Source organism: Hemicordylus capensis, chromosome 2 (genome assembly GCF_027244095.1).
Source record: "Hemicordylus capensis ecotype Gifberg chromosome 2, rHemCap1.1.pri, whole genome shotgun sequence".
In the NCBI taxonomy this organism is placed as follows: Eukaryota; Metazoa; Chordata; class Lepidosauria; order Squamata; family Cordylidae; genus Hemicordylus; species Hemicordylus capensis.
Window position 1 is genome coordinate 131,015,954 of NC_069658.1, and position 22,529 is coordinate 131,038,482.

Genomic DNA, 22,529 nt, shown 5'->3' on the forward strand with positions numbered 1-22,529 from the left:
GTCCTACAGAATTCCATCCTGCACGCACACTTTTTCAATGTATGCACATGGCCTCTTGGTAAGATTACAGAAAGATCTGGGAGTCATCTGTGTGCTGATTATTTATTTAAAATATGTATACTCCAGCCCTCCAGGACAGTGCTGCTTGGGACACTCAGTTGTACGGTACCTCTTTTTCATCGGACCTGGTCCTGCACTGTGTTTACCAAGTGTTTGCGTATGGTGGCATCCTGGTGCAGGAGAGCTAACTGAGTTTAAAGAATCCAGACCAATATAAAGTAGTTATAGCTGATAGGTCTTGAGATGCATCTGTATGGCCAGATGCACCTTTTACATGCCTTTCCATCCGATTAGGATCTGGCAACTGCTATTCATGCCTTTGTAACCTCAAGGCTAGACTCCTGTGACAGGATAATAGGCTAAACTGTTTTGTGTAGGGCTGTACTTGATGACTGTTCAGAAGTATCAGTTTGGGTAAAATGTGTCAGCCAACCATTTCACGGAAAATACAATATATCTATGCTCCAGTATCAGCACTGCTCCCACAAGTGCTGTGGCTCAGCCTGGGAAAAGGTTTGTTTACTTGCTTAAAAACTGTCAAGTTGATTGCAGAAGAGGTCAACCAAGATGATCAGGGACCTATAGCACCTTCCTTAAGAGGTAAGGCTACAACACCTGGGGCTTTTTAGTTTAGAAAAAAGATGACTGAGGGATGAAATGATAGATGTCTATAAAATTATGCATGATGTGGAGAGAGTGGACAGAGAGAAATTTTTCTCCCTCTCACATAGCACAAGAACCAGGGATCATGAAACTGACTGCCAAGAAATTCAGGACCGACAAAAGGAAGTACTTTTTCAAATACATAATTAACCTATGGAATTCTCTGCCACAAGATGTGACTGTCACCAGCCTGGATGACTTTAAGAAGGGCCTTGATAAATTCCTGGAAGACAAGTCTATCAATGGCTATAGGCCACCTCCAGCCTAAAAGGCAAGATGCCTTTGAATACCAGTTCCAGCAGGAGAGAGAGTATGCCCTTAGCTCTAGGGGTGCGCACAAAACCAGTTTGCCCAGTTTGGTTATAGTCTGAACCAGACTCAAACAGAACTGGGCATGGTCGGTTTTGTGCATCCCTGAACACCCCTTGGGTCGGCTTCAACAGGTTTGGAGTTAAAACATTAACATTTTTTAAAAAAGCTCTCACCACCTCCTGGGAGTGCTGCCACAGCTGTGGAGCGGGTGCTCTGGTGGTTCCCCCTCCCCTGGTCTTGGAATGGCCCATTTGGGGTGGTTTTTGGCCCATTCTGAGCCTCTGTGTACTGGCCATTGCCATTTTGGAGGCCACCGTACATGCACACTGGCCATCTTCATGACCCCAGTTTAAACGTTCGAACCTCCAAATCGGCCACAAGCTGGCCGGGGATAGAGGTTCAGTCCAATGTTGAGCTGAACCAGGGTTGGTTTGGCTTGAGGGTAAGCCCTCAAGCTGGACCAGTTTGATGTCGAACCGGCTCGAGGGCAAACCGGCTCACACATCCCTACTCAGTTCTTGCCTGTGAGCCACTGTGTGAAAAAGGATGCTGGACTGGATGGACCTTGGCCTGATCCAGCAGGGCTGTTCTTATGCCAGTTGCAACTCATAAGGTATTAGACTGAACTAAAATCCATGCAATTAATAGTGGGGAGAGATGACTTAAAATAAATGGCATGCTTTTAAACCACAATTTTGGTTTAAAATGTGTGAATTTTATATATGGTGATGAAACGGCTTTGATCAAGACTACAGATATCTCTGAGAGCTATTTGTTTAGAAATTGAATGAATGAATGCGTACCAAAAACTTGTTAAAAAAAAAGTAACCCAAACGCTCAAAAAATGCTGAAATGAGTAACATCTGGGTCACCTCACCAGTCCTCCCACCGGCTGTCCTTGCCACCACTGCTTCAGTGTGGCTCCTGCTGCTTGCCAATGGCTCTCCAGGCCTCTCAGAAGGGGAAGGGCTCCGTTCTTGTCTGCAAACAGGAACAGGGCCTTTTCCAGTTCTGAGAGGCCTGGAGGTCTGCTGGTAAGCGATAGCGATGGCAACGGGAGCAGCGGTGAGAGCGGCAGGAGCAGCCCATGGTGAGTGAAGGGCCAAGTCACCAAAGTGGCAGAGGAGGAGCTAGTGAGACATCTGATATCTGTGATCACCAAACCATTTCGGCTGATGCTCACTTGAGAACCTAGTCTTAAAAAGTATGTGAATTATATTTTTATAATAGAATTATACATTATATAATTTATATATGATTATATTTTTAAAAGCTCGTGTTCTGTTCCCTGGTACCCACCCCACCCCCCTTGAATTTTCTTACCTTCCCTGTGTATTTGAGAAAGGTCAGATAGAAAATGAACTAACTAAATAAACATAGTGTTTCTTACTTTTTTTAAAAGGTTAAAAAAAAAAGCCAGCTATATGATGAGTAGGCCTTTCCTTTCTTAAACACAGATTTGGAAAAATTGTTTAGCTTTGTTTTTCATTTGTTCAAATTCTGGATACTCCTGTCCTGAATTCATTTTTCAAATTACTAGGGGAAAAGTGAGAAATAATATCTTTTAAAAGAATCATTCACTGGTGCCAGTATTTTATTTATTTTTTAAAAAATGCATTGTTCCTTTTTGTCTGAAATGAGTCATTTTTTCAAGTTGGGGAATATAATTTCAGTAGCTCTGAATAGTAGTAATAGTAGTCTTCTGGTATTGTAGGCCCAAATTATTGATTGCTATGCAACTATGGAGGTGTAATTCTGGTTCAACACCTTTTAAAAAATAAACACACACACCCCGCTCCCACCAAGGATTGTCTGTACCTTTTTAATATCCTTGAAGTTTAAAGAGCTGAGGCGTATTGAGTGCATGAATACATAACTCTGTTCAGCGGGTTAAAGGTTGCTATAGAATTATGACTTTGTACTTATTTTGGCAGTGGGCAGGTGTTTTCAGATCCCAGTCAGACAAACTTGAAAGGTTTCCTCATCTCTAGTGTGCTTTAAAGCACTTGAATGACCAGAACTGTAAAATTTGTCTACATTAATTTTTTTCTGGAAACAGTTTAAAAACTACACTGGGAGTTGCTGTTGTGCAGTGACATTTGAAAATACTCCGCTTTGGGCAAACAACACTTTCAAATACTCAGTATTCAATTCCTCCCTACAAAAGTTGTCTTATCTCAGTAGAATTGGTTCTTTCATTTTCAAGGTAACAGAAAAACAATCCATTATGTAGCACTCCAAAGAAACCTTACTGTACCTATACTATTAATAATAATCTTGCCTTTTCTTCAGTCACAGGTTCATTGATTCCCACATAACATATTAATACATGCACATTATTTCCTGTTTAATCCAGTCATCCAAAACATTTAATCCTGCTTGAAATGAAAATTCTAGGTTAATTTTGTTTTGTAAAAAAACACTTCTTACAGTTTGAATAATCTTATAGAAATAGTAGGTAACTTTTTTAGAAACAGCAATAAAAATCTTGACAGCAGTACTTAAACAAAGCGCCACATCTGCCTGGGACTGGTTACATATTCTGCAAATGATTAAGTAAAACTACAACCAGGTCAAAGAGAATTGTATTCTGGTTATTGCCTGAATAATCCCAGAAACTTCCTTTCAGAACAACCTTTATTTTAAAACATCATGGATATTATTACTTTATCACTGGAATTTATATCCTATCTTTCCATTATAATATAATGCTCATGTCACATTAAAAATATTAGTAACAGCCTAATTTTCAGTCCTTTTTTCAGGGTGGGGGCGATGTGGGGAGAGGTTCTGGAACTCAAGTTTGACAACTCCCAGGGGGAAGAAGGCATTTGTAATGAAAATTATTGAAACATTGGTCTTTAAAATACTCTTTCATAACAGACAACAAAATATATAAACTCACCCATCTTTAGGGGGGAAATTGTACCACCCCAATAGATCCAGTTTTCTGAACCATTCACACAAACTCAGTGCAGTACAGAGAGCATTTCTCCAAACCTGACTAGTTTGGAGAGCAGCAGAAGAAGCAGAGAAGGGTCCCTCATGGAAGAAGGCAAAGAGGAGAGAACAACTCTGAGACAAGGAACAGCACAGCACCCCATTTATTTCTCTGGGGCTTACTTCTGAATAAAAATGTATAGGATTGGGATCAAGGACCCCATGTTAGGAAATTCTGAACTCCTAAAAAAACTTCAAGGAACATTCCCACCCAGCACCAAAAAACAATCATTCTGCAGTAGACTTTTCTTGAACATGGAGGTTCTACATGAGAACCAAACTGCCTGTGATTATGGAAGCTTCACTTGATCATTCTTAAGAAATGAATCCTCCATATTCACAGGTGGTTTGGCTCTCATGTAGAACCTCCATGTTCAAGGGCAGTCTACACACTAATAGTTTGTTGGCCCTGGGTGGGGATGGTTTCTGGGATTTCCTTGCTGCACTTCTTTGGAACTTTCTGGAAACATGTACCTGAGCACTGTGAAAAAGAGGGTGATGGGCTGGAGCACACATGCCTTTTCCAGCAGCATTTTGACAACTGAACTGGCAATTCTACATGCACACATAGAAGGAAGAAATCTCCATTAAACCCAGTGGGACTTGCTTCCAGATAATGAGGGAACAGTTAAACAATCCCTGAAAAATTGTGTTGGAGGAGTTGAGAATAATAGAAAGGCCCTTTTAAAAATGAGAGTGGAAAACAATGTAAAAATCCTGTGTGGTAAACTCACTACCACCAAACTTGGCACACAGATTGCTCTCAAATCTGGCATTAGCCACAGCATTCCACAGAGCATAAGATCTGTTAGTATATTTAAAACAAAAATGCCAATAATCCCGCCTCTCCTGCTTTATAGGGAATACAGCAAGAAAGAGATAGCGGCTGACATAATGAGGAACATTACTCAAAATCCAACTGAAATTAAAAGCACATGTTAAGGAATGCCTAATATTCTTTTAATTTCAGTGAGACTACTTTGAGTAAGCCATTATCCTATCAGCCATTAAGTGGAGGCGTGGGGCTTATAGGAGGGAAATCTACTCCGTCTATGCTCAGAGGCTACATCATGTGTACAAGTGCACTACTTTCTAGACAGAAGCAAGAGACAGACATTAATAAGTATTATTAAAACATGCCACAGCTTTATTAGAAGAGGAAGAAGAAGAGCCAAGGCCAGAATTGCTCTTATCAGCACCTCAGGGCTCAAGTATAGCCAGAGAACAGGCCCTGGAAAGGCTGCTGCTCAAGGCCTCCGTGGCCTGAGTGAAGGAAGGAGAAAAGGAAGAAGATATAAGGGCTCATATAAGTTCCCATCCCTTCAAAGAGTTGGGGTTTCAAGAACTGGGCGGGGGGAGGGGTGTTGTTCTGTAGGGGGCTCATAAAGCAGAGTATGAGTTGCTATATATGGTTAAAAGGTGCAATTCAGGAGGTTGAGGCCTGCTATTTCAAACAGCCTACCACTGTTTCAGGAGACAGCATTGCTGATAACACCATCCTGAAGGGAATTAAATCAAGCAGGAGAACTGTGAAGTTCATGGGAAATTTCTGGGAAGAGAATCTGTAGTTTTGGGCATGGAGTCTAAAGCTGTTTTTATTTTTCATGGGGTGTGTGTGTGTGTGTGTGAAGAAAAAAGGTGGGGAAATGTACAGATGTAAAGTGAACACAAATTACCTGCTTTTTGTTGTATCATTCGCTGCTGAATAATCATGAGGTGGGATCACGCTGCCACTGTTATTGAATCCGCTAAGTTCATTTAATTGTGTTTTTCCAGGGAGCGAGTGCAGTGTCCCTCTAATAGGGATTTCCAGATGTTTCTCGCTATGACTCCCAGCATCATCAGCTGCATTGGCCTTTGCCTGGGGATTATGGGAGTTGTAGTCAACAACATCTGGGAATCCCTGTTAGAGGGAACATTGGGCAGATTGGGGGTGGGGAGTGTGACTTTATCTTAGTTGAAGGCAGTGTTCCCTCTATTTCCCCCCCCCATCAGTGAGCGGAATGAGTTTTGTTCTGGGCAGCAGTATCAAGTTAGTGTATGCACATGCGCATTATTATATGCCTCTATCGATATCGTACACGCACACACACAGACACCATAAATATGGATGGAAAGAAGTGTGTTTTACAATTCTACTCTATTTTATTACAAAGTATAATAAAAAACCAAGGCAATTTATTTATTATTTATTTTATTTATTACATTTATATCCCACTCTTCCTCCAAGGAGCCCAGAGTGGTGTACTACATACTTGAGTTTCTCCTCACAACAACCCTGTGAAGTAGGTTAGGCTGAGAGAGAAGTGACTGGCCCAGAGTCACCCAGCTAGTATCATGGCTGAATGGGGATTTGAACTCGGGTCTCCCCAGTCCTAGTCCAGCACTCTAACCACTACACCACGCTGGCTTCAACAAACAATTATCGGAAGTAATAATACAAGGAGAAATAAAAAATACTAGGAGAAATAGGCATAAAAGTGACCCATTGTGTTTAAATCCAGAACCATACAGTATCTAGCCAGGAATGGGAGTCCAGATTTTTTAGAACAAAAAGAGTGTGTGCTGAGTGGAGCACCTGCTTCCTGGAAGCACCTTCTTCCTGATGCTCTTCATTCATTTCATTGAAACTCAGCTGAGGAGAACAACACTAGGGGAGGATAGGGAACAGACTTTGAGGAGGAAGCTGTAGCTGGAGTGAAGGCTTAGCCTTGAGTGAGGGCTATTTCCATGGCTGTGGCGGAGGGGTGTATGAACTTGCAAGGGAATACAAGGAGGTGGCAATGGGTTGGGAAGAAAACCCAAGGTAGGGTGAATCCTGATGAAGAAGCACAGGCTGGTGGCAAGGTTATAGAGTCCTTACAAGCTATATGAGGCCGTGGGGGCAAGGTAGTGAGTGGACCTGTGAAGGCACGCATGGCAGCAATGAAGTGGCAATTGTACTTAGCAAGGTGGAGGTGAGATGACTGGGGCCTAGTGGTGACATGTAAGGTAGTGGCAGACTGCCTTTGAACACAGAGGTTTCACATCAGAGGTATACTGCATGAGAATGGGAAGACTCCACTTAACCAGTATGGGTAAGCTCTTCCCCAAAGTGTCTAATCAGCTTTTCCTTTTTAAAATGCCTGGAAGTTCAGTAATCCAAAAATCTTCGGTTTAAGATGAGATTTAAGATGCTTTACATTTTCACTCATGCTCTAAAAGAATGGAAATTGCACGTTAAGGTACCCATCAATTTCCACATCATATACGCTGTAAAGACTTTGTAAAGGTAAAGTAAAGTGTGCTGTCAAGTCGATTTTGACTCCTGGCGCCCACAGAGCCCTGTGGTTTTCTTTGGTAGAATACAGGAGCAGTTTACTATTGCCTCCTCCTGCGCAGTATGAGATGATGCCTTTCACCATCTTCCTATATTGCTGCTGCCCGACATATCAGCGGGGATTCAAACTGACATCATCATACTTTATTTACGGTCTTTGACCAAAAAAATTCAGACTGACAACTTTCTGCTTGTTAGTCAAGCATTTCCCCGCTACGCCACATAAGGTGTGGTATATGATGATGGCTTTAGAAATTAGACTCCATGCAGTTACGCTTTGCCTTGGTCTTTCAGTTGGACATTGGGTTGAGGAGGGATGCATCCAGGCAGGCATTTAACAGGCACAGCTTCCCTACTCACTTCCTAGAGATGCCCCTAATGAATTTCTGTCAGCCGTAGGATGTTAGAACATCCTAACATCTGATCAAGGCAAAATGTGGATGCATGGAGCATCATTTCTAAAGCCTCATCATATACAGGTTGAGTATCCCCTATACGAACTGCTTGTGACCAGAAGTGTTCTGGATTTTTGAATATTTGCATACTGTAATAAGAGCTCTTGGGCATGGGATCCAAGTCTAAACACAAAAGGTTACTGTACACTGTATTTTATTTTTTTAGGTTTTATTTAAAGTCTCTGGTGCCAAAGCGAGCAAATGAGCTGAGGCATTTTTTGTTTTGTTACGAAGTGCTCAGCCACAACAAGTTGGTGCTGCGGGCACATGCCGTGGTGGTTTCTGGATTTTGGAGCATCCAGGTTTCGGATGTCCGGATTAGGGATACTCAATCTGTACTACACTGTACAAAGTCTTTACAGCTTATATGGTACAAAAGTTCATATGTCCATTCTTTTTAGAACATGAGTGAAAATGTAAAGCATCTTAACTCTCATCTTAAACCCAAGGTTTTTGGATTACTCATTAATTACAATGGCTACATGGAACTACCATAATCAGAGATGCTCAGAAAGTTGTTGTTTGTAGTTATTTACACCATCAAATCAAATCTTTTTTACGTTCAGTGACCATCTTCATATAGTGAATAATCACTATATAATAACAGCAACAGTAGTAACAATAATATCAGCAAGATTTACCATCACCATACCATACCATACCATCAGTATGTGTGGCAGTTTATGGAAGAGGTCAGATCACTGCCTTAAGGAGTTTATAACCTATAATTTGACACAGAGGAGGCAGCTAAGAAAAGGAAGGGAAGTAGATGCAGTAACAGACAACAGTGTGTGGTTAATTCAGTCACACTGAATTAGTGTGATTTACTTGGACTTACTTGCAATAGTGTATGTGGACTAGATGTGTCAAATGCTTCACAGGACAGATGGGTTTTGAGGAATGATTTGAAGGAGGTAAAAGAGGAGGTAAAAACATCATGAAGGTTTTCTTGCTGTTTAAGGAGCAGTAAGCGAGAAAAAAAGTAGTCATTGGAAGGACCAGAAGACCTTTGAATGACTGAGACTGGGCGCTTTCCAGACTAGCTGCTCATTAGCAGCAAAATGCCTCTGTTTGGGCCAGTTGCATTCGGAACGTAAAAAGCAGGGGGAGCAGTCTCACAGCAACTAACAACCTGAAAAAACAGCAACTTTTTCATGCCGGATATACAACATCCTAGCTCTATATCGCAGTGATTAAATTCACAACAAGGCACTGGAAATGTGAGGGATGCTAGAATACAGGGCCTTTCAGTCTGATCCAGAAAGGTTCTTGTATTCTTAAACATTAGCTTCACAGAATAAAATGTCTTAGCTTGACTTAGCTCAAAATTAACTACTGTTCTAGAACACTAATTTCCAATCAGTTGCTAATTGCCCCTCTTCCCAGTTCTGGTTTGAAAATGTGGATTTGAGGTGCTGTAACCAAGCAGGCCCTTTATGTTCCTCCATAGTCCTCTGTATACAAATAAATTCAAGCTTAATCCTGTGAAACAGCACTGTACCAAATATAGGTTTTGGTTGGAATGCTGTGACCACAATGCCAATATGATGTGATGATCTATGACATGCTGCTGGCATGTAACTGATGGTGAGATGTCTAGCCACTGCTGCACATGAATATCAGAGTCATTACACTGAGAACACCCTATACCTGCAGAAGCATTGTAGTGGGATCAGGCCAGTGTTGATTAGTGACAGGTTTTGGGATCCCTCCGGAAAACATTATTGGCAGGCACAGGCAGAGGCAAAGGGGGATCGGTAAAAATCACCCTTCCTCTCTCACACAACTCTTAGTTTAGATATCAGACTCATGTTTTTGAATATCGTTAGCTACCTTGTGTGTGTTTTGAACCATAAAGGCAGAATACAAGTTTTTACACTAAATCATAATATTAAATAGTTTACATTAGTACAAAGATAATTTCCTCATTTCTTTATCATTTGAACTCCTGTGTAGTACTACTAAAGTTATCTGGGTAGGCCTTGTGCACAATGATGCTAGTACACTCCCCTGTGTATTGTCACGTCTGCTAACAACGTCAGAGCCCAATTATCCCCCCACTCAGAAATATATACTTAACATTATGAACCTAAACATTCTAATGAAGTCAGTTGAACTGTTCAGACAAGGTTGAGTAAATGCTTGCCCATGAATTTCATTCTCACATAAAAGCATTGCAGTCCCAGCCCATAATTGTCTGCCAGTAAACAATGATTTTGAATGGTGCGAATGATAGCCTCATCTGGCGACATTATTGCCTGTGCCAGCATTGTGAACAGAACAGAGCGGAGACATCCTGATAAAGTCACAGGGTGGCTCAGGAGCATATGCTGAGAACAGTCACCAATGATAGATGTATTGCTGCATCCTTGAACAAGGCGCTTGGTGTGCCATAGAGATGAATGGCAGTGATATGATGATGATCTTCATGTGCCCTTGATCTGTGAACAGTGCAACTGCACTGGCTGACATGTTGCACAAGGCAGCCCCAGTGTTTCTGACCTGCTGGGGCTGCTGAACACATGGACATCTGTTTTAAACAGCATGGGGGTACTTGCACACTGAGGGGCACTTAGGTAATTTTGGAGCCTGGACTAAAGGCCTTTGGAGCCCCCCCCCCCCGCTGGAGACCCTCTCACACAGCAAGTTGAGAATAATCCCCTTCTCTCTCTCTCTCTCTGTCACACACACACACACACACACACACACACACACACACACACACACACACACACAGTATTTTAAACATGTGGGATATTTTTATGCAAATGTGCAGTAGCAGAAACATTTCAACATGCAACTTAACATATTCCCATCCCACATTTTTCTTTCCCCACTCCCCCCTCTGTCTCTAAAGCACCCGGCACAGGTCATAATCACAGACGTCCACTCAGCACAGTGCAGGCCAGCAGTAACCACACCGCCTGGGACAGTCTAAAGAGGATTTGGGGGCCCCCGAGGTGTGCGGAGGCCCTGGACTTTGGCCCTGAAGTCCAGGGGTACGAGTGCCACTGCTTGCACAGCATTACTTCAGTTGTTTCCCGTGGAAGTAGTGCCACGCAAGTGCCCACATGCGGTTTTAAGTAGTTCCACAAGTGCACTCTTGCACAACACTGCCAGAGCTGCCAGAAAAACTTAGACTGATGAAACTGACAATTGTCTCTAGTATGGGTTGGTACAACTGAGCTTAGGCCTGTTCAGGCCCCTGAGGAAAGAGGAGATCATATCGGCTAAGTTACTCATATGGATTTCTGCTGCAGAAATGAGCTGTTTCCCTCTAGTTCTCACATGGCTTATCTAACTTCGGGGCCTTCTGGGCTTGCCTCTTGAAGAAGCAGTAGGTAACAGCAGTCACCTGTTGAACTGTGCTATTTGGCACTCCTTTTTTGCTTTCTGCCATGCTCCCAGGTCAGTTTCACGGAACTGATATGCAAATCATCTTTCTTTAAGGTAGTACTTTAAAGTTGCTTCAGGTTCTGTGATTTTCCCTGCACCATAGAAAGCTTGGATCAAGTCCAGTATTGATAGTGATTGTTAGGAAAACAGGACATTTCGAAAAAGAACTGCTGTTCTTTCTGTTTACATTTCTAAGGATTTAGGTTTTGTTTTTCTTGGTTTATCTTTATGGTATAACTGTCTTAAAAGAAGGGGAAGAAGCAGTTCATTCACACTGCTTCAGCGCTATGTGAAAGCAAACAAATGTGAACACTGGAAATAGTTCATATACTTTTTCTTTTAAAAAAAGAAGAAGAAAACGATGCAGAGTAAAGTATGAAAACCATCTGCTCTGATGTTTGCCATTTCCCGTTCATCCTTATCCTCATCTTTAAGAGCATAGCTGCTTAAAGAAAGATAACTTTTGAGAACAAATTCTTGATCCTTGTTTGGCTGAAGAATGATGCTAAATAACCACAGATTTTATACACTATGTTTAATCCTATAGTTATTCTGTCTTTGAACCAGAGCATAAAGATGAAAACAAAGCTAATGCAAGGAATGAGCTAGGAAGCCCTAATTAAATCTAATCTTAGCCACAAATTCACTAAGTGGCCTTACATTCTACATGCTATGGAGCCTCTTAAATATTTACCCAGACACACAGATTGTTGTGCACAGCCTAACTTGTTTAATGCACCCCCAGCTCTTGAAACTCCCAGGGAGAAGAAAAAGAGTTTTTAAGACAATGGCCAATATCCAGACTTATGATGTGCATCTGCAGCAAATGCACAGCACATACCTAAGAGGAAGGGTGATTTTCACCAATCAGTCAATCCCCCATTGCCTCTGCAGCTGACTGTGACTCTCAAAAACAAGCCCCTGAGGGCTGCACAACCCTAAGGGACACATTTTGGGGAAACCATAGTCAATTTCAGAGGGAACTGGAACTGGACAAATATTCCCCCTCCCCGATAGCATGGGGTGTGCATTTGGCTACAACTTCTCTTGTCTGCAGTCCTGTTATTGATACCTGGTTACAAAAGGATTAGTTTGGATGTCAAACATTATGCTTTCAGAATGAGACATGTTTTTTCCCATGAGAAGACACTTTTAAAGAATCCTCCACCTGTAACCTGAGGTAGTACATTCATGCCTCACATGTAACCTGAGGTGAAACAGTCATTTGTAAGAACTGTAACAAATTGGTTTGTGCCCATTTGAATTGATAAATAATACAGTAATCATACAATAATCTAATTGTAATAAAAATAATCTTTAAAAGACATCTTTTCATACAGTAATATTAAAAAGACATTTGAGCATCTTTCCCACTTGTGCTACATGAGAATGTGAGACAAAACACAGATGACTCTTGAGTAAACAGCAGACATGGGATAAGGTTCATGTGCGGATTGGTAACTGGTTGAAGGACAAGGAAGCAGGGTAAGAATAAATGGACAATTTTCATGATGGAGGGAAGTAAGAAGTGGGATCCCCGAAGGATCTGTACTGGGACAAGTTCTCTTTAATATATACATAAATGATCTAGACGTTGGGGTAAGTAGTGAAGTGGCCACATTTGCAGATGACACTAAACTATTTAGGGTAGTGAAATCAAAAACAGATTGTGAGGAACTTGTCATGCCTCCCCTCGAGGTCAGGGTTTTTCTGCTGTCACAGGAGTTTCTATGGACTGCCAAGGCCTCAGAGATTGCACAGGGCCAGGGTTCCATCCTACCCTAGTGACTTGTTTCTTTCACAAGACCCCTTTTAGATGGTACTGCCCAGGGCTCCAACCCAAGTCATAAGGCTCCTGCTTGTTCAAGCCCTCCACGAGGCCTGGCCTCTCATCACTGGCCAGTTGGTTCTTATAAAGCCCCTGACACTTGGGGCACATCTCGCAAGATCTCGACCCTAGCTGAGATCCCGGACTGAAATCTTGCAAGACATCCCTGAGCCCTCACAAGACGCTCCTGAAGTCTCGTGTGGCCTCACCGACAACTGAATCAACCTCCTTGTCTCCCTGCAGGAGTCAGCTTCGGAGCTCACGGGCAGGTGTGTCGCCAATACCACCCTATACCGGGGTAAGCAGTGTCACAAGGGGCTCCTGGCCCTCCTCCCCCATGCCCGGTGTTCCCGCACAGAACTCCAAAAGTATATCTCCAAACTTTTTCACATAATTAATCTATTGAATTCTCCACCACATAATGTGATAATGGCCACTAGCTTGGCTGGCTTTAAACGGGGATTAGACAAATTCATGGTGGACAGGTCTATCAATGGCTACTAGTCTGATAGCTATAGGCCACCTCTAGCCTCAGAGGCAAGATGCTTCTAAATACCAGTTGCAGGGGAGCAACAGCAGTACAGAGGGCATGCTTCACCTCTTGCCTGAGAAACGCTTCTCAGAGGCATTTGATGGGCTACTGTGTGAAGCAGAATGCTGGACTAGGATCCAGCAGGGCTATTCTTACGGGAAATGGGCATTGTAGCCAATGTACATTTTAAATTTGCATTATAGACCATTAAGAAAATGCTTATTTAAAGCTCAAATGTGAATACACATTTGTTCCATGGCACCTAGCTTCAAGCATGTCACTAAGCAAAAGCATCCCCTAAAACTAGATGAAGAAAGCTCTAAAAAACCCCAAAGCTCTGCCCTTTGTCTTATGTGGCGATTGTCCTTCAGTCACATAAGACAGACCTTGGTCCTGTCCAGGATGCTTACTCCAGGGGTGAACCAGAGCAATTGGCCACACAAGTTCCCCACCTTCCTAAGTGTATTTTGCATAGACTCTTTGACTGCATCTTCTCTTGTCTGTGACCCTGTTACTGATGGCCAGTTACCAAAGAATGGTGGAGTTTGAGAAGCACAAATGCTGTGAGAGGGCACCATACTATGCTGTGATGTTGCTGAAGGCAGTGCCAAGGGCTGAAGGGGACTGTCTATGATAAGCATAATACAAACAAGCAGCAGCTAGACTCTCTAAAAGCCACAAATAAGAGCAGGATTGGTATGAGTGAGCAGATAATGAGGCAGACAAAAGGCCTCTGCATTGTGGCTTTGTTTTTTAAATGCCACAATGGCCCCAAATTCCAGAATAGTTGCCATGTTGGTGTATTAACTTTAAGTGCTGCAAGGCAGGTGTATTTTCAGTTACTGATTGATTGATTGGCTGATTGAAAAGATTAAGCAGTGGTTGTTTTACAATGTGGATGTAGTCGTGGGGGAACCTGTGTTGAAAGAATGAATGCTGCTTTGATGTGATAATGAAATGCTAAGGCAAGATCTAAATGCCAATTTGGCTCTTTAGCCTGAGGTAATGTTTTACTTCCTTAACCTTTGTACTAGAGTATCGCCTACTTTACTTGGTGGTATTACAACTAATTACTAGATTATAAAGTATTTGCGGTGACTGGTTGGAAAATAGCATTAGGCTCAGTTATAAAACATTTGATCTCAATTCCACTGAAAATCAGCAGTTAAATTCCTAATCTTCAGAGAAGTTAAGGTGCTTAAGGTGACTACTAGTAAAGCCCAATGTTTCCCCTTCACTTCAAGTATCAAATGGTAATGTATTTTGTATCTCCCCACCCTCAAATACAATGGCTGGAAATACAAATACAGTGGGGCAAACTGGTGTCCGAATTTCAAACTGAGAATTATATAATAAGTGACCGTACGATGTTTCACTGTAATCCCTCAGTTTTAAAGGGATATATTATACCATGGTGTGTGCTACAACCTACCTGCCCCCGCCCCGGGGGGATGGGGGCATCCAGACTTGAAATGTAGAATTATGTCCTGAATGTGCAGACCAACTTTCTTTCTTTAATATTCAACAGATTTAACATATTTCAAAAACCTTACACATAACTAGAATGCCAAATGAGATGCAAGTTTTGGGCAGTATAGAAATATGTTAGATAATAAATGAATGAATGAATGGGTGGATTAAACCAAAGGCTTCACTTTGCTTAGACAATTAACTATTAAACATAGTATTTGAAAAGTCTTTGGATACTGATTTAGTCTATCTTGCGTCCTCCCCCTTCCCCATAATAGTATGGGGTCAAACCAGAAAGGTATAGAATCCATAGGAAAGAGTTGTGGTATGCAAGGACAAGACAGTGGAGTTGAATCAGGAATATTAATGGTTTAATGAAATAGATAGTGAGCCGGGTCTCACGATCAGTGAGACCCGGTTCCGGAGAGTGCGCGGGGAGAGAGGGCTAAGCCTGCTCTCCCCACACACGAGCAGGGAGGGAGCCCTGGGCAGCTGGATCGTCTGCCTACACAATTGCCGACTCCATGACGGAGCCAGTGGGGGCTGGGGGGAGCGGGGGCCAGTCGGCCCCCGGAAGCTCCAGGATGCCCTGCCCAAGAGTGCAGGGCATGCTGGTGAGACCCCCGGAGCCGGGAGGCAGATTTTCGTCTCCCCTCTGGGGGTCTCCTCATGAGTAGCTTCGGCACAGAGCCACGCTGTGGCTACTCACGATTTTTTTAAAAAGGGTTTGTGGAGTGCTTGCTCCGCAAACCCGGTTTTAGGGGAGGGGTACTTGAGCGGGCTATCCACTCTAGAACCTCCGGGCTCACAGCTGAGCCCGGTGGTTCACATGATTGCAGAATATCAAGCTAGCGGAGGCTAGCCCAATTTTCTGCAGTCATGTGAATAGCCTCATTATTTACAGAGAGGCAAGTGCAGTTTGCTTTCAGTGCTCATGCTGTTGGCTGTTGGTTAGCCCTGCCTCTAGACCAGGACTGGAATAAAAGTAACTAAAGCACAGTTCAAAAGCTGGCCTGGTTCAAGGAATGGATTACCTGAAAACACCACAAAAGGTAGAATGATATACTGAATCCTAGCTTTTATTCCAGTACCTTAGTCTTCAAGGGACCGGGGTGAGGGGTGCATTGCAGTATATTTTACATCTTTCCAGTCTTCTTAAAAAGGCTGCAGGGAATTGAATTGGGGCCCAAGTTTCAACTTAGAAAGGTGTACAGTGGAGCGTGCTCCCACACAATCAGCCCTGCTCTGTGCAGTGCGAAGCATGGCGGATTGACCTGAGGCCGGGATTCATTGTCCCGGCCTCCATGAATTCCACAATGCACTGCTCAACATGTGCAATGGGATTCTTGTGTCTCTGTGTCTGCTGGGGCTAAACATAGCCCCAGTGAACACATGAGCAGTAGCTTGGGTTCTTCGACGTGATCTCTGTATTTTACACCAATGGGCTATGCTCCTGCTCAGAGACCTTGTCGGAACCTAACATGCTCAATTCTTCTGATTTAGGCAACAACCCTGCCCCCAGCTGCTATATGCGGCTGCGCCACTCCACATCCCCTCAGGCTTTGTCGTCCACGCTTCAGTAGATGTCGTGGAATTCTCAGCTAAGCAATGAGTAGGACTGTTTTCTTGAATTCTCTTGTTTTTTCTCCTGTTTTTCCCTGTTTCACGCCTGTTGTTTTCTTTTACGCACAGTAGTGACTTTTTCTTGACGTTTTTATTTTTACGGGCCCATCTTTGTTGGTTCCAATCCTGGCTGGGGCGGGGCTTTGTGGCTGGCCGAAAGTTTTCTATGCCGGGCACAAAGAACTTTAAGAAATGTGTTCGCTGTGGATCTAAGATCCCTTCCCCCGATACTCACACCGAGTGTCTTCTCTGCCTGGGGGAATCCCACATTGTCGAGACCTGCATTCATTGCCAGAGGTTTACAAAGCAGGCTCGAAAGAATAGGGCTTCTCGCTTGCGCGCTGCCCTGTGGGGCTTGGCCTTCTGTTCTTCAGAGGCCTTGTCGTTAAAGCAATAGTTTAAAATGGCTTCTTTGATGCAGTCAGAGTATTCGGATTCCACTCCGGCGCCAGAACTCCTGACTTCAGTACCGGTACCGTCAGCGCCTGCTTTGGACCTATCTGTGGTTTCAGCCCCTTTTGTGCCGCTGGATGACTTGCCTAAGCGCTCTTTACCTTTGGTACCAGACCCCCCTTTGGTACCGCTGAAGAAGAAAAAGAAGAAGAAGCCGACGCTAGTTCTGCATCTGCCAGCAGGGCAACACCTTCTGCTTATTCCCAAGAAGAAGCCCCTGCCAGTCTCTTCTTTGGAGGCTCCACTAGTTAAGAAGCTGAAATTGGCATCTTCAAGGCATTGCTCAGGGGTTGTTGACCAGGCATCAGAAAGTCGGCTAGCCATGGTACCAGTTCCCCTGATACCAAGTTCTACTGACCCTCGCCTTCCTACTAGTTCTCTGGTGGCTTCAATGTCTCAGAGCCAGACGCCTGACCGTACCTTTACGGGACAGGAACTCTCAGTAGCATCCGACGAACAGGACTATGCTACGTCGGACTATGAACCCTATTCGCCGGACAAGCCAACTGCAAATTCGACGTGACTGCCTAGACATCATTTGTCTCCTGTGTGCTGCATGCAACAGCCCCCCCTTGGGGATCGGAGGGCGCGTTGGGACTCAGAGGAGCATTCCTCTGAGTACAGATATGGGGGAGATTGGGATAGATGTGGACCTTCATACGCTGACCAATACTGTGTCTCTGCTCGAGGTTCCATGTATGTAGATGAAGAACCCTCCTCCTATGGAGATTGGCGCTGGGGCGTCATCATTTATAGACAGTATCCCTCTGATTATCATTAGGATTGTTCTGACTATGGAAAGCCCCAGTATGGGTCTCGTTACCGAGAGGGATCTGTTTATGGAGATGGTAGGACTAATTGTGATTGGTGTAAGGCCCCTTTGCATTCAGAAGGGAGGCCTCGCTCTTGTTCTCCTTTATCAGACCTTCGTGACTGCGCTAGTGGGTGCAGATTGCCTTTGGAGGTTCCAGTTCGGCCTCCGGTGCTGCAACCTTCCTCAGTACCATCTGTGGCGGGTCGGTACCAATCCACTAGTAACTATCCGGAGCTTCCAGCTGTCCCTCTGGACTTGACCCTGGATCCAGTTGCACCCCTTGAGATGGAAAGTGAAAGTGAACCTGGCTCTCCGGACTCAGACGTAGTCTCCCTGGGGTTGTCCCCTTTGGACAATCAATCAGACTCTAAACCTGTGTCTCCGTTGGAAGATCTGAAGCAATACTCAGCCTATGTGACCCGCATGGCCTTGGCTGTCAGTGTTAGCCTTGATATGCTACAAAAAGGGGAATTGGACCCTTTATTAGGTTTCATTGATGCTGAGGCTAAGGTACTGGCCTCTCTACCACTGATAGCAATTAGTTTTAGTGTCCAAAAGAGACGGAAGTCATTGTTTGCATGCATATTTCAAAAAGTAATAAATTGAAGGTTTAGAGCAGTATATCACTATTTACCTTGCTGGAAACATGGTGGGATGTTCAATCATGTGACACAATCTACAAACTGCAATTTACAATCTACAAAATAAGAATCTAATCTTGTAGGATTGTTCTCAAGATTTTAACAGTGGAATGTTTGATTTACGAGGCTTCCCCTCATCTTCTTAAGAGCTAACTTTTTAATGGGGGGATAGGTATGTACACTGACTTGATGGTACTTAATCAATCAAAGGGTGTGTAGAAGCTCACAGAACAATTTATTTAGGGTTGTTTCATTAAATTTCAAAAATATTGAATATTGCTTAATCTATGGCTTATTGAATAATAATTCAGTAATCAGTTTAATCTCAATATGTTTGGGATACTTATTTTCCTTTGATGATTTTAGAATACTGATGGGGTTTTAGGCTGTATCACCCTAACCCTAACCCTGTGAAGTCTTCAATGTACGAAATTGGGAGAGATTTACTGATAAAAATGTGAATATATCCTTTGGGTAAAGACAGATTGCCAACACAGATGGCCAGTTTACTGCTAGGGTTTACCATGCTAGGGTTTAGTTTGTAAGTTCTGATGGAATTTTGTATTTAAAGTATTTTGTCTGAAATTGCCAAAAGTGTATAAAATAAATATCTGATTGGCAACTGTTGCAATCTCCATATCATTAGGTTTTCAGACATAACGGCTTTTTAAGTATATTGAATATCTGTAGTTATGAAAGTGAAAGACTGAGTTAACAGAGACATAAATCCTTTACATGAAGATACTGGCTTTAAATGCTTCTTTTTAATAATCATTGCTGAAGTCTTTTGGAGTTAATTGGGTGAAAGCGAAACAAATTAATGGGGGGAAAGGGAATTTCAAGCATTTTAGTACCTTGATTGAATGAATTTTGATCATTCAGGAAGGATCTTAGATTAGAATTTGAAAGTAATTACAAAGAGTAAATCTTTATTGCTATAATTATTATCTCTCAAAGCAAAGTTGAAATTGTTTTTAGAGAAAACAAAGGGAGTGGCCATGAACTCTGCTTTGTAATATAAAAAATTAATTTCATCAGAATTAGTAGTGTTCCTAAACTAAAGTTAGTGTCTTTTAAGGCATGGTAAACACAAACCTGAATTTTCCATCACTTATTGGTGTATTGTTTTGGTGTGTAGATCAAAATATGTAGCTGTTCTTAGTTGTAAGTAGGTGGTTTGTTTCTTGCATACAAAAGAAATGCATACGAGAGAAAAACTGGATAGATTTTGAAAATATAAGAACGCCCAGGAAGAATAAATTTTCACTACTATAATCTAACCCTGTGGTTCTCAGATAGGGGTATACAAACTCCTGGCGGTACTTTTAAGGTGTACTCAGAACTGTCCTGCCTTCCTGAATTACTTACTATGATTAGGACACAACTCCATTGCCTCCTGATCAGAGAACTTGACTATTACAGTAACTGCCTTTTATCCAGATTAAGTTACTTATGAGTAGTTCTATTGAAATTAGTGGTACAAATGTTAATTCCAGCAGAAGTACTCATAAGTAGGATGTAAGCCAATTACTGGAGTAGCTTGTCTTATAACTGAAACATTACGCGTGTGCGTGTGTGTATTCACACACACACAGACACACACACACACACAATCTTCATAGGGTACCTGAGCTGAAGGTTTCAGACAGAAGGTGTACACTTGTTTAAAAAAGGTTGAAACTCATGGTCTAACCAATAGAACAGCAATTTGGAATGGTGAAATAGAATCCACTCTAAATGCAGAAGCCTTGTAGATGTGTCCCTACGCTGCCCGTAATAGACATTCTGCTTTGCCCTGCTGATGAACAAAGAGAAATTACCCAAATAACGAGCAACAAACATGACCTAATATGTAAGTTAACCACTCCAACCAAACCATTGGGTAGAAGACAAGGAAATTAGCTGACTGTTATATGAGGTTGAGATTATGAACATAAACCTTAGAAATCTATTATATATTTTGAAGAATTGGTTGTTTGGTTTGTGTGAAATAAAGTAATATTTCCCAATGACCTACACAGATACCCAATTTTGCATTCACAATTCCGCCGCTGAAATTAGCTGAATGTATTACTTTTTACACCATAATATACTTGGAGAAAATGTAATTTTAAAAAAATGATTTTTAAGAAGAAATTCTGAATATCATAGTTCACAATTACCTACAAATTGTGTATAAATGTTTTAAATAAATGTGTTAAATAAAATTTACAAATTTTGCCCTTAATTCTGCCACTTAAATTAACTGAATGCACTATATTTTACACTGGAATATACTGGAGGAAAGGTTAAAATATTTTTTATATACTTTAGAAGAAATTCTGACTATAATCATGTTATTTCAACTGTTATTGTACACTCAATAATCAGATCAATACTTCCAAAATGACATTATGCCCAAGAGAAGCAGAAGATCTTTCTCAGATTCGAACTTACTATTATTCAAATTTACCATATATTTGCGAATTTATCATATTTTTATACCGCCTGATATGTACATCTCTAGGCAGTATATGGTAATTATTCAAAACATGTACAGTATCTGAAGTTGAAATCCTACAAATGTCAAACTGTTCTCTTACTTCCCTTTTGCAGGCTCATTATCAAAACATTCTATGACATATCCTGTACAGGTGGCCCTCAAATAGTGTTTTCGCTCATTCTCTGGTCACCTCCCTCTATACCAATTTAGTAATCACAGTGGGGTGGGGGGAGTAGTTTTGATTATTTGTGTTTTTCTACCCCCCCCCCAACTAAATTGGTATACATTTTAAATAGCCACTCTTCCCGCTTCTCAGGTGATGCATGGGGAGGTTTAAAGTTTAAATAGCCATTCTTCTCATGCAAGCTTCTCCATCCACTCTCACCACAAGAGTAGTTCAGCTAAGGAACCTAACTCCATTTTTTAGGTTAGGCCATGTACTCCAATATTGCTGTTACCATGATACCCCTGTGATATTAGAGGTTCTCCTGGATTTCATTTCTTTCTTGATATCATTTCTTGTACTTTCCCAGCACTGTAATCTACGCAAAATGACTTTGCCCAGTCAATGACAGGCCTACTAGTGTCTTGTGCATCTTGAGTTGTCAGGTGTCAATGACTGATCTAAACAGCACCAGGTAAGCTTCCTCTTGGAAGTATCAAAGAATAAAATAGCATACAAGTTTGTGGCTTATTCTCTCTCAGTAGAAATGCTTGACTAACAAGCAGAAGGTTGCTGGTTCAAATCCCTGCTGGTACTATATAGTGCAGCAGCTATATAGGAAGATGCTGAAAGGCATCATCTCATACTGTGCTCGTGGAGGCAATGATTGACCCCTCCTGTAGTCTAACAAAGAAAACCACAGGGCTCTGTGAGCACCAGGAGTTGAAATTGACTTGACAGCACACTTTACTTTTACCTTTACTGCCTTTCAGTTCTCTTCTCCCTTAATAGGGGCACTGCTGTTCAGAGCTGTCCCTAGTGGGATGCGGGGCTGGGGGTGAATCAGCATGTGCGGGGTCTCCTTAACATTTCATATCATCACAGAATCATACTGATTGATGGCATACAGTGTAAATAGTGTGAATGAGGTTTTTGGACATGTCCAACCAGCTTGGACACATAATGCATTTCTAAAGAAATAAAAATAAAAAGCACAACACATGCTTCACAGTTCTCAGACCTTCTGGGTTGCAAATCAACTTGAGCATAGTGCATTGATAAATGAATGAATAAATAAATAATATTGTTTGTTCCAGAAGTTGTCCCCCCCGCATTTTAAGATTTTATTGGTTTTTACAATATCTTAACAATCCAATTACATTTAATTAAGTAAATATTGACTTCCCGCTTACCAGTCTGCACGGTTCATATTAGCTATACAAATCTACCATTGCTATAATAATTCAAAACATATATACTCCACATTGCAAACTCGATTTTACCCTGCCCAACCTGCTGTTGTTACTAAATTTCAAAC

At 42.1% G+C, this 22,529-nt stretch overlaps 1 protein-coding gene and 1 long non-coding RNA gene across 6 annotated transcripts in view; one reads left to right on the forward strand and one right to left on the reverse strand.

Moving 5' to 3' along the window:
* LOC128343413 (uncharacterized) overlaps positions 1 to 22,529 on the reverse strand; it is a 48,516-nt gene that overhangs the window by 24,468 nt on the left and 1,519 nt on the right. The window lies entirely within an intron of this gene.
* LPAR1 (lysophosphatidic acid receptor 1) overlaps positions 1 to 22,529 on the forward strand; it is an 84,000-nt gene that overhangs the window by 3,755 nt on the left and 57,716 nt on the right. Inside the window, exon 1 of one of the 5 annotated variants that reach the window (XM_053292408.1) lies at positions 589 to 660. The exons of the other annotated variants lie outside the window; for them this stretch is intronic. The gene's annotated coding sequence lies outside the window, so the exon portion shown is untranslated. Of the gene's footprint in view, positions 1 to 588; positions 661 to 22,529 lie in introns of those variants that run through there. 5 annotated transcript variants of the gene reach the window in all.